This window comes from Vulpes lagopus, chromosome 4, assembly GCF_018345385.1.
Source record: "Vulpes lagopus strain Blue_001 chromosome 4, ASM1834538v1, whole genome shotgun sequence".
NCBI lineage: Eukaryota > Metazoa > Chordata > Mammalia > Carnivora > Canidae > Vulpes > Vulpes lagopus.
This window is the reverse complement of record NC_054827.1, coordinates 126,708,021-126,723,544: the sequence shown is the minus strand read 5'-3', so window position 1 is coordinate 126,723,544 and position 15,524 is coordinate 126,708,021. Positions and strand designations below refer to the sequence as shown.

General features: G+C 40.9%; 1 long non-coding RNA gene across 1 annotated transcript; it reads left to right on the top strand.

Annotated features, from left to right (window-relative positions):
• The first annotated feature begins 358 nt into the window (after window positions 1–358).
• LOC121489157 lies at window positions 359–13,460 on the top strand. Its single transcript, XR_005987286.1, has 3 exons — window positions 359–1,153; window positions 10,068–12,017; window positions 12,374–13,460. It is a non-coding gene; the product is annotated as an uncharacterized LOC121489157 (long non-coding RNA).
• Window positions 13,461–15,524: the final 2,064 nt, after the last annotated feature.

The window sequence follows — 15,524 nt, the reverse complement described above, 5'->3', positions numbered from 1 at the left end:
GGAGTGTTTATACATTCACTCATTCAATCATTCATTCACCCAACCAACTGATATTTATTAAGCACTTAGTGCAGAGATAGTCTAGGCTCCTTCCTATAAAGGCTGAAACTTAGTGTTATGAAACACCGTGTGCCATACTTGTTGTAAACATTTTCCTTCCTATATGGGGCATTTCATCCATATCATTGTCCTAAAAGAGGTATAATTATTACTTTCATTTTAGAAGGGAAACTGAGGCACAGAGCTAAAAAGTCATGAGGAAAGGTGGGATATGTAAGACACCATGGTCAGGAGAGACTTTAGGAGAGGTACACTCAGGCAGGGGCTAGAAGTATGCATTTCTTGTGCATTTCCAAAATCCATGGTTCCCTTTCGAATCACCCCACTTCTACCCCACCATTATTTGGTCAGGCTATCATGCAGTTCATTGTCATTGCAACTACCTTCTAAGTAGACTGGTCCTCCTTGCAGCCCGAGTGGTGTGACAGCTGTGGGGATGACAGAGAGATTGACCAAATTGATAGGCTGGCTCACTTATTGCTCTGTTGACCTTACCAGGGTGTGGCTTATTAGTGGCCTCTAAATTTGAAGGATAGAAGGCTCAGACCTCTGGGGTGACACATAGCATGGAGTCACAGCTCGTCACCACGCACTTGCTCTTGGGAGGCCTGGTATACAGCTTCTCTTCCCTGAAGCATGAAGGCATGGCCATTTACCATGGGAATGGGGGCAGAAAATAACACAGTGGTGGGAGCAGTAATCAGAATAATTTGATATGTGCAATTCAATACATTAAGTTTCAAGGCCTTTCACCTCCAGATCTCACCTGGGTATCCCAATGACCTTGTGAAGCTGAGGCTGTTATGCACATTTGGAAGATCAGAGGCAGGGAGGCTGAGAAGCTTCAGAAGTTTACCTAAGACCATGTAGCTGGTGGAGGACAAAGCCAGGGCTTGAACTTTCTTAGAAACGAAAAATCCGTCAATCCATCTGACCATAGGCTAGAGAGATAACATCTTTCTTTGCAGCAACAATAATCACCATTTACTGTTTTCAGTGTGGACCCTGTGTTGGATTCTGATCCAGGAGCCTTAAACATGTAAACTCACTCAATCCTGTTACATACTGCTAATGGCAAAGCGTCTGATGTGTGGTAAGAGCTCAACGTTAACTCATAAGGCTTTAGTTTTGGATAAGTGGAAACTGAGGCCCAGAAGGGTTAAGTAAGTTGTCCAAAGTTATCCTGTTGGTAAACAATGGGGCCATCTGGCTATGAGGTCCAGTTCTTGTCTCTGATGCCCCCTGCGGGCCAGCCTGCGTCCTGGGGGTTGGGGACCCAGTGCTCCAGTGCGTGTTGTGGGGGGTACACACTGAGGTTTCAACTTTTGCAGCTTGCCTCTGACAGCACTTAGGTTTTATTCATTTTCATTTAAATTACCCTATAAAGCCATTTAAGCTTTGTGTCTTTAGCTGTGTAGAGACCATTGGAACCGCTGCCACCTCTGCGGTTCCCTCCACTTGTTTTCCTTCACTCGGGAGCTGCTGAGAATCTGGGGTACTAGGAAAGAAATTTTTTCCCCTCATCGTGCCTGGGGGATTCATGTCTCTTGGAGAGGTTGGTAGAACTCCCTCCCTGTGAATGCAATTGGATTTGGAATTCAAGTTGTGAGGGTTTCCTGTTTTGAATTTTGCCAAAGTTGCAAACATAAAGCTGTTTCCTAAGTAGACAATGCACTGGCACTCCTCGTCTCTACTCTAGGCTGCAGCTTTATGTTTACTTTCCCTCATTTCAAACAGAATTTGTGGGGCCTTGTGCTCATACATACAGAGAAGCCAAATGGAGGTGGATCTGGGCTCTGTTTCCAGGCATCCGGGAGGTGGCAGAGAAAGGGCAGATGATTCCCAGTGGAAGCATTTATCAAGGAGGCAGAAATTTAGCTAAAGTTTGAAAGACTTTTGGAATTTGATTGATGGAGGAAGAAGGCAAGAGCAGCAAGCCATGTATCTGACAAGGGGTTAACACCCCCAAAATATAAGAAACTCAAAACAACTTACTAGTTTAAGAAAAACAATACACCTGATTTAAAAAAAAAAATGGACAAAGCATCTGAATAGACGTTTTCCCAGAAAAGACTTAGAAATGGCCAGCATGTGTATGAAAAGGTGCATAACATCACTAGTTATCAGGGAAGTGAAAATCAAAATTACAATGACAAAAAAACCAAAACCAAGACCAAACAAAACAAAACAACTATAATGACATTGTTACAATGGTCATTACCAAAAAGACAAGATAATAAATGCCGTTGGGCATGTGGAGAAATTGGAACCCACGTATCCTGTTGGTCGGAGTGTAGATTAGTAGAACTGCCATGGAAAACAGTAGGGAGGTTCTTCAAAAAATTAAGAAGCGGTCTCACTTCTACGTGTCTATATATAAAGGAAATGAAATCAGCATCTCATTATTTGCACCCCCATATTCATTGCAGCATCATTTGCAATAGCCAAGATATGAAAACAACTCAACTGTCTGTTGATGGATGAATGAATAAAGAAAATGTAGTGTATAACTACAATGGAATATTACTCACTGAAAAGCAGAAGGAAATCTTATCTTTCATGTCGATATGGATGAACCTGGAGGATGTTACGCTAAGTGAAATAAGCTTGATACAGAAAGGCAAATATTACATGACCTCACTGATATGTGGAGTTTAAAAATGTTGGACTCATAGCAGCAGAGAGTAAAATGGTGGTTTCCAGGAGTTGAGGGGAAGGGGAAATAAAGAGATGTTGGTCAAAGGGTATAAAGTTTCAGTTATGCAAGATGCGTAAGTTCTGGAGATCTACTGTGCAATCTGGTGACTGTAGTTAATAATACTGTATTGTACACATGAGATTTGCTGAGAGTAGATCTTAAGTGTTCCCACCACACAAGAAAGATGGTAACTATGTGAGGTGATGGCTATGTCATTTAGCTTGATTGTGGTAATTGTTTCACAACGCATACTTGTATCAAAAACATCACAGTGTACACATGAAATATATTCGATTTTTATTTGTCAAGTTTACCTCAAGAAAACCAGAAGGAAAAAAACACCTCAGATACCACAATCTGGATGGCTTAAACAACAGAAATGTATTCCCTCACAGCTCTGGAGGCTGGAAGTCCAAGATCAAGCTTTGGACAGGCTTGGTCCTGGTTTACAGATGTGCATGCTTTGTGTCCTCACAGGGTTTTTCTCTGTGCACGCATCTTTGGCGTCTTTCTCTGCTTCCAAATTCCTTTTTATGAGAACACCGTCAGATTGGATTAGGGCCCACTCTAACAGCCTCGTTTTTACTTATTCACTTCTTTAAAGGTCCCACCTCCAAATACAGTCACATTCTGGGTACTGGGGCTTAGGGCTTCAATATATGAATTTCAGAGGGTCACAGTTCAGCTCATGACAGACATCAAGGCAGACATTTTATGTAATCATTTTAATGTTTATAATAATCCCACGACTGATACTGTTAGTAACTTCGATTTCAGAAATAAGATCTGAGGCAAAAAGAGGTGAGATATCTTGTTTCTGGTCACATAGGTGGTAAATGGCAAAGCCAGGATTTAACCACATCCAGATATGTCTGATAAGTGTCTTCATTCTTACCACCTAATCTGGCCAAAATGGAACCTGGATGTCTTCATGATGGGTATGTTTAGGTTGTGACCTAGGGCCTACTGTACCTTATTATCAGCTCCTCCTAAGTAGGTGTGGAAAAACAGCACCAGCAGGGAAAGGTTCCCACAAAGAAGGAAAACACAGGCAGGGCTTCATTATTTTTCTGATAGATATTTTGATCTTGTTAGGGAGTGGCAGTTTTGGGAGGGCCATGGCTGGCTGTGTACATGGGGTTGCATTGTGGGTTGGCATTCCAAGCTCAGGCGGAGATGGTGATGGCTCCTTGGGCTAGCTCCATCCCTGGGGATAAAGATCAGGTCAATTGTTCTGAAGTTCAGCTGACTGAAGCATAAGGATCTAAAATAAAAAGGAGGGATGCCTGGGTAGCTCAGCAGTTGATCTACCCTGTCTTAAGCTCAGGACGTAATCCTGGGTCCAGGGATCGAGTCTTGCATCTCGCTCCCTGTGAGGAGCCTGCTTCTCCCTCTATTTCCTCTGTCTCTGTCTCTCTCTGTGTGTCTATCATGAATAAATAAATAAGATCTTAAAAAAAAATAAAATGAAAAGGAATGATGTTCTCAGTAGAATCATGTCTCCTCAAAAATGTATGTTGAAGTCTTAACCCTGGTACCTGCGAATGTGACTTTATTTGGCAATAGGATCTTTGCAGATGTAATTGGTCAGGACAAGGCTATACTGAGTTAGGGTGTCCCTAATTCCAATGATCGGTGTCTTTAGGAGAAGACCCTGTGAAGACAGAGATTGAAGTGATGCCTCTAAAGCCAAGGACATCATGGATTGCTGGCTAGGAGAGAGGCATGGGATGGATTGTCCCTCAGAGGCTGTAGAAAGAAACAGCTTTTTGCACTTCTAACTTCCAGAACTGCAAGACAATGCATTTGTGTCATTTTTAAAAAATATTTTATTTATTTATTCATGAGAGGCACAGGGAGAGAGATAGAGACATAGGCAGAGGGAGAGAGGGAGAATCAGACTTCCTGCAGGGAGCCCAATGTGGGACTCAATCCAGAGAACCTGGGATCATGCCCTGGGTTGAAGGCAGACACTCAACCACTGAGCCACCCAGATGTCCCCAATTCTGTCATTTTAAGCCACCCAGGTTTGTGGAACTTTGATAAGGCAGTCCTAGGAAACTAATACAGACAGGAAGGGAGAAACATTCACAGAAATAATTGCTCCGGATGATAATAAGTCTGACTCAGAGAGAACGGAGATGCAGACTGTGTCTGGGGACTTAGAGGAAAGAACAGTTTTAAAGGAGGGGGGAATTATGGTCTCAGAATCTCCATACAAATGGACAGATTATAAGAAAGAAAAGAAATGAATGAGAAAAGGTGGTAGATGTGGTATTTTAGAGCCACCAAGACTTGGGCTGGAATTCAATGTTGGTATATGCTAAAATGAAGCCATGTACCTACTACTATGTGTGTGTGGGGGTCATTTGTATTAATAAAACCCACAGAGATATTCACAGAAATCAAGGCGTGAGAGAGGAAACAAGCCAGCAGAGAAGAGGATGTGGGTACAGGTGAAGATGCTTGGAAGTGCTGTCCTTAAAGGTGTAATAAGAGTCCTGTGATTCTCTGAAGAGAGCGGCCCAGCTGTCTTGCCTGGCCACAGGTGCTCAGAGGTAGGGTAGTGACGGGGGCTCACACACCTCTCCAGCTAACTGCTGTGGGCTTGATCCAGCTCCAAGTGGAAAAGTGTGACATATTTTTTGTCTTGTTTTACTGAAAATTTCCCCTCACAGGGGGCAGTGACTAAGGAATTTTGACTCTGGACCTAATTATGAATTGTTAATTGGTTGGTGAAGTGGAAGTGACAGAACTATAGGATGAAGCCAGATGGGATTTCTCCTTTTGGGTTAACCATGACCTCCTAGAATTTCCCAGCTCCAGTGAAAAGAAAAGGCACACATAGTCTGGACTGTACCTTAGACTTTGGGAGGAAAGTTTTTTTTTTTTTTCTTCTTTTCGGAGGAAAGGGTTCTAAAAATTAGGAGGATATCCTTTTCTTTAATTCTTATTGGTAGATGATGAGAATTCCAGAGATTTTCTTTCTCTTCCTCCCTCATTCCTTCCTTCTTCCTCTCGCTTCTTTTCTCTCTTTTCCACAACCGAATACCATGCACTTCTACCTTTTATGTGATTCATTAAGGGATATTAAATTTTAGTATTTAGAAACTGAAGTTAGATATTATTGGAATTTGTGGAAGGCTGAAATTGGTGTTCAGCAAAAAGTCAGGCAGCCTCAAGAATCTCCCACAGATGGGGGCGCCTGGGTGGCTCGGTTGGTTAAGTGTTTGCCTTCAGCCAGCTCATGATCTCAGGGTCCTGGGATCGAGCTCCAAGTAGGGCTCCCCGCTCAGTGGAGAGTCTGCTTCTCCCTCTCCCTCTGCCACCCCTATCTTCTGCTCTTGCTCTCTCTCTCTCAAATGAATAAATAAAATTAAAAAAAAAAAAAAAAAACCTCCCACGGATGGCTGCATCCAGGCTGGCATTCCCACTATATTCTGGAAGGACAGTTAGTTATTATGCATCATCAGGGCGGTCTGTTGGTTGTGCTTTTCACGTGTGGTGATTCATACTTGTTAAATATAAATGGCAGTTTGTTTTGTTTCACCATTATTAATTTAGATTGTTGTACAGTATCAGAAGAATCTCACAGTGTTTTGTTGGCCCTCTTGTGGGAAATAAAAATATTTGCATCACTTGCACTTTGAAGCTATAGTTCTCTAACAACTCTGCCTTAAGATGTATGGTACTGTGGATTCTAACGTGAAATAGCATATTGATTAATTAATACTCAGAAAACTTCATGAGTTTTGCTATTACCAAAAACTCTTGATATTATGCATGCTTTCTAGATAAGGAAAAGCCTAAGACAGAGGACTTCTAGGTAACACTCAGGATCACAAAGTTGGCCAGTGGCAAAGTGGGGATTTGAACCCTGGAAGCATGGTTTCAGACTTACTGCTGGTAACTACCACACTACCTAGGATGATAAAGAAGAATCATTTATTTCTTTACCAGATGGGTCCTGCAGTGAGATCAGAGCCAAGTGAATGGTCTCTATTCATTTGCAAATGACTTCTCTCCTCACTTGCTGTGGCATCTGGAGGGGTAGTGTCTTACTCCCAAATCCCTAGCACTTGCTGTATAAGTGGCTGAGTCAAGGCCTTCCCCTCATTGACGTTTTCAATCATCCATGCTGATGACACTAACTAAATATTGTTCTGTCTAGGAACACTATCTCAACAGGAGTCATCCTAGATTCCACTTTGAATCTAGTGCTCCTTGAGGTGAACTGTTGAGATTTCATGATGTTAAACCTCCTCCAGATGGACACCATCCAGTTGAGTATCTGGAAAATGTCATTTTCTGTTACAATTTCTTAAAATTTATGGAGCTCACTGATGTTAGCTTTTTTTTTTTAAGATTTTATTTATATGTTTATGAAATACAGAGAGAGAGAGGCAGAGAAAAAGGCAGAAGGAGGAGCAGGCTCCATGCAGGAGGCAGGATGTGGGACTTGATCCTGAGATACCAGGATCATGCCTTGAGCCAAAGGCAGATGCTCAACCACTGAGCCACCCAAGGTGTCCTTTTTTAAAGATTTATTTATTCGTGAGAGGCAGAGAGAGAGAGAGAGAGAGAGAGAGAGAGAGGCAGAGACACAGGCAGAGGGAGAAGCAGGCTCCATGCAGGGAGCCCCACATGGGACTTGATCCCAGGTCTCCAGGATCGCGCCCTAGGCTGAAGGCGGCGCTAAACCGCTGAGCCAGCCGGGCTACTCAGCTTTTTAGTCTTGAGATGAACTTTAGTAATAGCCTATAAGAGAGGAAATAGGAATCCAAAATTGTAATGTTAGTGTCTGGAGCTTAATCAGGGGTAGATTCCAGACTGGACACCAGGATTCCCCAAACTGTCCCGTGTACTTTTCAATTTGTATATAGTAGGAGAATCTGGGATGTTACGGAACTTATAAGATGGGTTTTGCTTATATGTCACATAACATTTGGGCTACAGCTAAAAAATCCAAATAAATATTTATATCTTGCTTTTTTAACTAATGGAAACTGTAGCTTTAAAAGGTTAAGGACATTTGTAGAATGATCATGGACAATAAAATCATGATAATATTACCTAAGGAACTTGATGATATTTTAATGAAAGCTCTGTAAACTGGTCTTTTGTTTTGCACACCATAAACCAAGTAGGTATTCTGCAAAAGATTAAGGACACCCAAAAATATTCAGAAGTGTGTCATTTGTGGAAATTTCTAAGCACCCATGAAGCAAACCGATAGTGCTTTGGACAAACTCAACTGAGTCTACTAATGGAAAGCTTAGAAAAGAAGGTTTGAGTAAAGTTTGAATCAAGATCCATTAAAATACTACTTTAACAGATGAGCCATTTGTGAAATTGGATTTTCGAACAAATGACTGTACCATAATTTGAAATGAATGTATTGTAGTATTGCTTGGGAAGGAAGAAGTTTGTGAATTTAGGAGAGAGATAGTTTCTCAATGACTCTATTCATAATGGCTAAAGAAAACAATGATTATCAATTAATCAGTGCTGGGCTCAGATGCAACCTGTCATTCCTTCTTCAGAGCTACCTCTGTCCTTTGCACATAGTTTCAGTATGGCAATGATCTCACTCTTAGAGTGTCCGTAGCTTATGAGATACAATGGGTAGGGACACTACCTCTTTAATTTCTTTTAATTTTTTAATTTTAATTTTAATTTTTTTAATTTTTAAAATTTTTTTTATTTAAAAAAATTTTTTTAACTGATGAGGCAAGTAATTCAATGTCACATATGGAATGAGTGGCAGATCGAAGATTAGAACTGAGATCCTTTGATTCAAAGTTCTATGGAAATAAATAAGAGATCAACGAAATGAGGAAAGCAAAGGCTATCTATTCTGAACTTGATAAAGCAAAAGAGTCATCTACCATTACTTGTGTTTTGGCTGACTCAAAGACAGGCAGAGGAATGAGAAAGCATGTTAGTGGGAAACAAAGAAGGCTTCAGGTATGTCCTGACTGGAGACTGTGGGCACAGGAAAGCTGAAGGCAGGATATTTCGAAGCTAAACATCCTGTGTGATTGGTTGGGGTGCATATTTGACTTTCTCTGGTTGGTTCTTTGTTGGAAGTGAAGATGCAAATTAGGAGAGTTGTCAGTTATTAATCAAGACCTGACTGTTTTGCCCTGATTGTTACGGGATTTATTGTTTGACTTTCTGGATCAGTTGCTAGAGATAATGGTCTCACTTCCAACAAGTCTGACTTACAGTTAGTATGTTCGCTTCCTGAGCTGGTTCTTGTGGGTCATGGATTGGTTTCTTGGGTTGGTTGCTGCAGATTGTGGATCAGAATTCACATGGATTTAGGTGAGTCATTTATATATATATATATATATATATATATAGTTCGATTGGCCAACATATAGTATAACACCCAGTGCTCATCCCGTCAAGTGCCCTCCTCAGTGCCCGTCACTCAGTCACCCCATCCCCTTGCCTGCCTCCCCTTCCGCTACCCCTTGTTCATTTCCGAGAGTTAGGAGTCTCTCATGTGCTGTCACCTCACTGATATTTCCCACTCATTTTCTCTCCTTTTCCCTTTAATACCTTCCACTATTTCTTATATTCCCCGTATGAGTGAAACCATATAATGATGGTCTTTCTCTGATTGACTTATGTCAATCAGCATAATATCCTCTAGTTCCATCCATGTCGAAGCAGGATATTTGTCCTTTCTGATGGCTGAGTAATATTCCATTGTACATATAGACCACATCTTCTTTATCCATTCCTCTTTCGATGGACACCGAGGCTCCTTCCACAGTTTGGCTATTGTGGACATTGCTGCTAGAAACTTTGGTGTGTAGGTGTCCTGCTGTTTCACTGCATCTGTATCTTTGGGGTAAATCCCCAGCAGTGCAATTGCTGGGTCGTAGGGCAGATCTATTTTTAACTCTTTGAGGAACCTCCACACAGTTTTCCAGAGTGGCTGCACCAGTTCACATTCCCACCAACAGTGCAAGAGGGTTCCCCTTTCTCCACATCCTCTCCAACATTTGTTGTTTCCTGTCTTGTTAATTTTCCCCAGTCTCACTAGTGTGAGGTGGTATTTCATTGTGGTTTTGATTTGTATTTCCCTGATGACCAGTGATGTGGAGCATTTTCTTGTGTGCTTATTGGCCACATGTATAGGTGAGTCATTTTTATATTTAGTTGGCTATATATGTGTATATATATGTATACACACACACACAATGGTAATAATCTCACCCTTGGAGTATATGTAGCCTTTGAACTACTGTGAACAGGGACTCTGACTCTTTAATTTTTAATTTTTATTTTCTTACAGGTGAGGTGAATTATTCAATGTCACATATGGAGTGACTGGCAGATCCAGGATGAGGACTCAGATTCTCTCAGTTCTGCGGAAATCAACAGAGATCAGCCAGATGAGAAAAGTGAAGGCTATTTATCCTGAACTAGCTATAGAAAGGGGAGTCATCCACCAAATCTTATTTGTAGATGATATATATATCATTTGTATACTCAGCCTGTCAGTTCAGTTCTCTTCCTTCTAAATCAGGGGTGGCAAACTTTCCGTAAAGGGACAGATAGAAAGTATGGTCAGCTTTATGAGCTATACAGTCTCTGCTGTGATTACTCAACACTGACATTTTAGCAGAAAAGCAGCTCTGGACAATATGTAAACAAGTGGATTTGGCTGTGTTCCAACAAAACTTTATTTATAAAAACAGGGAGCAGGCTTGAATTGGCCACAGGGCTGCACTTTGCTGACCCCCGTTCCATGGTAAAGAGTACACAAAACCCACAAATGTGCATATGACAGCTGCCTCCTGTGCTGTGACTCATTTCCTTTAGTCCTGTTTTCATGCCATTGAAGCCGTGATCACTGTGGTCTAGTTTCTGAGTGACCATTCAACAACCAAAAAATTTTAAAAAGTTTCATTATTTTTTCCTTCCTCTCTAAGGATGTTACTTAATAACTGAAGTGATATTTCTTATAATTTTTTCCATCCCCGTTCTCCCTTAGCTCATACTCCTTCCCTTTTCAGAACCTCTTTTTTTGTCAAGTACCCCCCACCCAAAAAAAAAAAAACACTCTCTTGCACAGTGAATCAGCACAGGGTACCATCTTCCTTTTAATACATCACATGTCAGGGACACCTGGTTGGCTCAGCGGTTGAGCATCTGCCTTGGGCTCAGGGCGTGATCCTGGGATCCTGGATGGAGTCCTGCATTGGGCTCTCTGTGGGGAGTCTGCTTCTCCCTCTGCCTATGTCTCTGCCCCTCTTTCTCTCTCTGTGTTGCTCATGAATAAATAAATAAATCTTTTAAAAAAATTTTACATGTCAGGCAAGAGCTGGTAAGGTCAATGTTATTAAATTGGTATAGATCCTGGCTCTGCCATTTACTAGTCTGTGACCTTGGTCTGTCCTTATCCTGGTCCCCTTGTGTTTGCAACATGGCTGCCACAGTTCCAGGCATCACACAGAGATGAAAAAAATATATATCCCGAAGAAGTAGAGATCATTTCTCCCTTGTAATCCTTTGAAAGTGAATCATCTCCCAGAAGCTTCCAGGCTGACTCATCCTCATTTCTTATTGGCCCAACTGTATCACATGCTCACATCTAAGTCCACATGAGTAAGGGGAATGGGACACCATGTCTGGCTTAGATTAGAGTAGATTAGATTAAGGTGGAATCCTGCTGAGATTGGGGGTCCATTCTGCCTTCTCTGACACACATGGCCTTATAGAGGAGGGAGGATGTGAAGGAGCAAAGCTGAGCTTCTGTAGGAAAGATGAAGGAGAGGGGTCAGTACTAAGAAGCCAACCAGCTGTGTCTTTAGCAAGAGGCAAAGAGGTGGGGAGGGAATTGACTAGAGAGAAAAGGTGGCAGGAGAAAACTGAGGACCTATGAGGAATTTATCTCTAGGTTTCTAACTTTCCTTAAAATAGAAACAGTCAAGGGTTTCTTTTCATGGCAGACAGAAGGCTTGGATTTGTTGATGGAGAGTTGCCTCCCATCTTCCCCTGAACACATGCATCAGGCCAGGATGGATAACAACAACATTGTCAAATTGGCAAAGCTGGTCTGCCTGTCTTCTCTTCCACCCAATTTGATAACTGCTTTCACTCTTTCCCCCAGTCTTACCTTCCTGTGTCCAAGGATCTTGCATGCTTCGCCATGAACTCACAACGAGGGAACGCTGGCTGTGGAGAGGGGCAGACCTGAGTATGAATCCTGGCTCTGACACTTATTAGTCTGTGACCTTGGGTATGTTACTTAACAGCGATGAAAATTAGTTACTCATCTATGTTGAGCGAAGATGTGTGCTTTCCTTACTTATGCAGTAGCTGTGAGGATTAAATGGAATTTTTCAGTGCCTATGGCAGGTATGTGTGTGTGTATATATATAATTGTATATATATAATTTTTTATATTTTAATTTTATATTTTTATATTATATATATATATATATTTCCCTTTGGTAATTAAAGCTGTCTACTCATTGTTCCCTGAAGGCACCTACCTCTTTTGTGATTTTTTTACCTTTGCATGCAGCTCATGCCCTTTCTGCTTCTTACATTCCATTCCACTTATAACACCTTTCCCTCTCTTCTCTACCTCAGATCTTAACTGCTGTCTGAAGTCAGGCTTGACTCCATATTGCTTGTCAAGAACTTCATGACCCTTCCAGACCAGGCCTTTATTTTCTGAAGGAGCCATCAGGGGTCTGTGGCATTGAGGTTATCACTGGAGAAGCCCTCATGGTGTTGGAGGGGGCCCTGGAATGTCAGCTTTGCCCAGGAGATAAGCAATCCTCAGGGTGTCAGAGCAGGGGAAGCAGTGGGATCCCAGCTCTGGGATGGGGTTGGGTGAAACAATGGAGTAGAAGCTAAGTCAAAGCAGAGAGAAATGACACTGGGACCTGCTGGCTAGAGTCCTGTTCTTCTGCCTGTCGCTTTTTTTTTTTTTAATGGACAAATTATATGTGTTATTTGAACATCAGTTTTCTTATCTCCAAATTGGGTTCCATACAGAATGTTTTCTTCCCTCTTATCCTTCCTGAAAATGTAAAGTCCAGAGAGCCAGAGCCTTGTTTTATTTTCACTGTAGTAGTTACGTCCAGCTCTTAATGTACTACCTAACTCCTAGTAGGCACAAAATACACATGTTGAAAAATGAAATGAGTGTAAAATAAGAAAACATAGGTGTAAATGTTTGTAAACTTCAGTATAAAACAAGTGGAATGTATTTGCTCACCACCTCCAACTTAGCATAGATCTCCGTATGGAACAATCATACAGTTTATGTTAGGTGATAGGCTTCATATCCTATATGGAATGTGAGCATATGTGAGGTTGTTTTAATCAAAATGTGGAGTCTCTGACAGCAGGGTAATGGATTTCTTATGTCAGACCAGCATCTATAAATCTTGCCTTCAGGTAGTCTAACATCAAAAGGCAGATGGGTACTATGCATGCCTCTATCTGCCTTCTCTACACTCGAGGAAGGGATTGCTAATAGTGATGAGCCTGGACATGGCCTCCACATTCTTGATTAAAACCATTTTACAGGTGGCTGCTACCAATGGATCAGAGCTGATCCAAATTCAACTTAACTTGAGGCCTATTTTTTTTTTAAATCCTTGGTCTTTTTTTTTAAATAATAAATTTATTTTTTATTGGTGTTCAATTTGCCAACATACAGAATAACACCCAGTGCTTATCCCGTCAAGTGCCCCCCTCAGTGCCCATCACCCATTTACCCCCCCCTTCCACCACCCCTAGTTCGTTTCCCAGAGTTAGGAGTCTTTATGTTCTGTTTCCCTTTCTGATATTTCCCACACATTTCTTCTCCCTTCCCTTATATTCCCTTTCACTATTATTTACATTCCCCAAATGAATGAGAAATAAATCCTTGGTCTTAATTCAAGCACACTCTCTTTTTGCTTGTTTGTTTATTTTCCTGAAGATCTCCATTGATGGAATCTCCAGTCTTCTTTTGTTGATTATCTCTTTGCTTGTTTAGCCATCAGAAAGTTCGTATCCAAATACAATCTCTCCTGCTGTAAAAATAGGGCTGTCCTTACCCTTCAACCCAGGCAAATATCTCAAAGAAAAATGATTTGGTTTTGCTTCTAGGAAATAAGAGAAATATCAAAGGGGAAATGAATCAATCCACCTCAGTACATAACTGTGAAATTTATTAGAAGAATGCCCCAGTGCTCACAAAGGCCATACCTAGAGCACCAGATTCACTGTTAAGTGCACTGACCTGTTTCTATGATGTGCTGTACTTATCCATACTTTCTATTTTTTAAAGCCACTTTACAAACATTTCCTAATTGATTTACTGCCCTGGAGCCAGTTTAGAACACAACATGGGTGATTAAAAGACCAGAAGAACTGATTTATAATGAACAATGATGAATGGAATATGATCTGAACTTGACCAAACAAAAATCCAGAGGCAGACACCCCAACCACTGTTAGCTACCTAGCAGAGCGAGGATTCGAGAGTAAGAAACAAATTATTTCACTTGACTATCGGAGGTTTCAAAAGAGCAAGTTGATTTTTTTTTTTAATGAGGAAAAATTCAGTCAGGCAGATTGATTCTCTAGGGCTATGGGCTGTTCCAGAAAGTGGGAAACTCAAGGTTGCTACAGGACCAAGGTTGAAAGCAGAGAACGATGCTTTTCCATGATCAGGAAATAAACCGATAAGCTGCCTTCTACCCCACTGCTCCCATCCTCCTCTCTCTCATGGTACATCTGCCTTTAATATATGATTTTGGTAGACTTTACTGTCTCTAGGAATAAACTGAGAATCTGCAACACTCAACCTGTAAGGAAAATACAACCTATCCATCATGGAGGATGCTCCCTGTCAAAGAGATTGTCTATTGATCATAGGTACCAAATTGGGCATTTTGTTATGATTTGTTCTTCCAGACTTTTAGAAGCAACTCTTCTCATGTTTGCAGAAAATGTATAGTAATAAAATCAACAAGATAGCGCATAGATTCTTATGTTTCAAAAAGGGTTGTGGTTTAGTTTTTATTTATTATTTTAAGAATATATGTCTCTCAACTAAAGATAAAGAATGTTTCTTACCTCCAAATTATTCATTAATTTATAAGTGCATTTACCTAAAAATCATTAAATGAGTAATTACTGTGTACTCCTTATAATTTAGTGAATTGGAAAAGAGAAAGGTGAGTGGGGTTTTTTTTTTAATTTATTTATTGTTTGTTTGTTTTACCAGCCCTCTCATCCCTAAGACTAGGAAAACATTAGAACAAGGATCCCAAGCACCTGGGTGGCTCAGTCAGTTAATATCTGCTTTGGGCTCAGGTCATGATCCCAGGGTCCTGGGATTGAGCCCCACATTGGACTCTCAGCTCAGTGGGGAGTCTGCTTCTTCCTCTCCTCCTGATTCATGATATCTCTCTCTCAAACAAACAAACAAACAAATAAATAAATCTTGAAAATAAATAAATACACAAATAAATCTTGAAAAATAAGAACAAGGATCCCAAGATGCCCGTGTTCTAGGCAGAAACTGGCAAACACAGTGCCCTGGGGCTAATGCCATGGTCAGGTGGGCTTCTTGCTCCAAAGTTACTGTTGTTAGATAAGATCTGCTCAAAGCCTAATTTGGCTGTTGAGTGTCTTATAGATAGATTTTTAAAATTTTTATTTATTTTTATTTTTTAAAATATTTTATTTATTTATTCATGAGACACAGAGAGAGAGAGAGAGAGAGAGAGAGAAAGAG